The 2,710-nt window shown below is 38.4% G+C and overlaps 1 non-coding gene across 1 annotated transcript; it reads left to right on the top strand.

Annotated features, from left to right (window-relative positions):
- The first annotated feature begins 2,419 nt into the window (after positions 1–2,419).
- Positions 2,420–2,523, top strand: LOC111725348. Its single transcript, XR_002773427.1, has one exon. It is a non-coding gene; the product is annotated as a small nucleolar RNA U13 (small nucleolar RNA).
- Positions 2,524–2,710: the final 187 nt, after the last annotated feature.

Below are 2,710 nucleotides of genomic sequence, written 5' to 3'. Positions count from 1 at the left end.
TGTAATGAAAACTTTATTTAATCTGAAATGGTTATCCCTTGCACATCACCTCAGTGCACTAACCTACTCTTCTTTCTCATTATCAATGTTTTAAAAAATGTATTGTACAATATAGCATTCTGGATGGGTCATATCAACAATAGAGGGAAGTTTACTGCTGAAAAGAAGGAGTTGTCTTGTGATACAATGACTCAGTTATGCTTCAACATTTCATCAGCAAATATTTATCGAGCATTACCATGTGGCAGGTACCATGGTTCCACAGGGCTTCTCCTAGAGCCCCATGTAGGAGTATTAGGCAGAAGGTGATTGAAGGGTCTCAGAAAAACACACCTTTATCTCAAACATCCCTCCTCCTGACTGCATGCAAGATTTAGAGCACTGATTTCCCTTCCTCAAACTCTTCTTTTTTTTTTTTTTTTTTTGAGACAGAGCCTCAAGCTGTCCCCCTGGGTAGAGTGCCGTGGCATTACAGCTCACAGCAACCTCCAACTCCCGGGCTCAAGCGAGTCTCCTGCCTCCGCCTCCCAAGTAGCTGGGACCACAGGCGCCCGCCACAACGCCCGGCTATTTTTTTTTTGGTTGCAGCCGTCATTGTTGTTTGGCGGGTCCGGGCTGGGGATTCGAACCTGCCACCTTAGGTGTACGTGGCTGGCGCCTTAGCCGGTTGAGCTATAGGCGCCGAGCCCCTCAAACTCTTCTTAAAAATAATACATTCTAATTGGATCAAAGTTCTAAATTACCCAGATACCTAACAGCATAGGAATTCCATTATCTGATTAAGTCATCTTCGGTAACACAAAGATCCAGAAAAGGCTCCAAGGGGGGTTTGTGTACTCTAGCAACTATCTGCTCCTGTATTTATACTTTTCCCCCCCTGGAGTGATATTTCAGGCAATGTGGGAACTAGATAACATGACAATATTCCCAGTACAAAAACACCTAAACATGACAAACGTTCATGTAAATACATAGAAGAGCTGGGGGTAGGGGAGAGAAAGGAAAATCTTATACAAATCTTATACAGAGCAGAGGAACAAAAAGAAACCAGAAAACCAAAGTTATTTTAAGTGGACCCTGATGCTATGGCTGCCTGGGGTTGTTGGCTAATCTTGATAACCAAGGACTGCCATTAAACTGGTGTTTGCAAGGCTTTGTTTTAAAGGCTATACTTTTAAGGAAGAAGGAATCAGGAAAAATCTGGCATTTGCAAAACGAGGGGAAAGGGAAATTTGTTTGTCTCAACTGAGTTCTGCTACTGAAAAAAAATGTTTCCATTGAGAATCTACAATCCTGGGCTTCAGGTGCTTTTGAAAACAGAATGTATAAGATGCATGATCTGGGGAAATACAAGATGAAACATTAACAAAAATTAGTACTGAATTATTCATTCCTTGAAGAAGCTTTGCACAAAGCTTCTCTGAAGAAGCCAACTCTTAACCCAGGCTATGTAGGATTCTCACACAAAAAGTTTGAACAAATAAAGCTCAAATACAAAAAATAAATAAATAAGAACATGGAAACAAATCTGCATGAACAAATGTCAGCATGCCCAATAAACAGAAGCATAAGATATTTTCCATCTTCCTATAACAGAATTATAATATTAGATGTGAAGTAAAAAATAAGAACTTTTTAAAGTGCTTAAAGAAAAGTAAGGAAAAGCTAAAAATATGAGAAAGGGGCATATGCAATCAAAAAAGATGAGAGAGATTTGAAAAATAAATAGAACATCTAGAAATGAAAGCCATGATAAAATCAAAAACTCAATAGAAGGCTGGGCGCAGTGGCTCACACCTGTAATCCTAGAACTCTGGGAGGCCGAGGCAGGTGGATTGCTTGAACATAGCAGCTGGAGACCAGCCTGACTAAGACCCCATCTCTACTGAAAATAGAAAATCTGAGGCAAGAGGATCACTTGAGCCCAAGAGTTTGAGGTTGCTGTGAGCTATGATGCCACAGCACTTTACCCAGGGTGACAGCTTGAGACTCTGTCTCAAAAACAAAACAAAACAAAACAGAACTCAATAGGCAAATTAAACAGCAGATTAGATAGAATGGAAGACAGAATTAGTAAACTAAAAAAGCCTCTGAGATCTAAAAAATTACACAGAATGCCGCAGATAGGGATAAAAATTTGGAAAATCTGAAGGAATGTTGGAAGACACACAAAGAACAAAATGAGTAGGACTCACATCCAATTGGAATATTGTAAGACAAAATAGAATAGAAGCAATATTCTAAGAAGTAGTAGCTGAGAATTGTCAGAAGCAATGGTGAATGACGTGAAATCTTTAATTTCGATCATTGTTGTAAGCTAGATGTCTAAGGAGTAACATTTTTAAATGTCTAAGAGTAAATAACTGGCAAATTGGAATTTTATACTTAGCCAAACTGGCCTTTAAAATCAAGAACATTGATTCTTCTGTAGTTCATAAACATGATGATTGAGTTTTCACATTCATATGTGAGAAGTGCCTCCCTCAAACCTTGTTAATATGTTAGCACATTACCTGTCTGATGTGGAAGAAGAAAACAAGAGCACTTATAGAATAGGAGAAAGTATTTGCAAATCAAGTATCTGATAAGAGACTTCTATTCAGAATATATAAAAAGCTTTTACAACTCAACAATAAAAAAACAAATACCCCCAATTTAAGAATGGGCAAAGGATTTGGATAGACATTTCTCCAAAGAAGACTTGCATATA

Source organism: Otolemur garnettii, unplaced genomic scaffold (genome assembly GCF_000181295.1).
Source record: "Otolemur garnettii isolate 467f Iridium unplaced genomic scaffold, OtoGar3 scaffold00037, whole genome shotgun sequence".
Lineage (NCBI taxonomy): Eukaryota > Metazoa > Chordata > Mammalia > Primates > Galagidae > Otolemur > Otolemur garnettii.
Note: the sequence above shows the minus strand (reverse complement) of the source record. Positions and strands in the feature narration are given on the sequence as shown.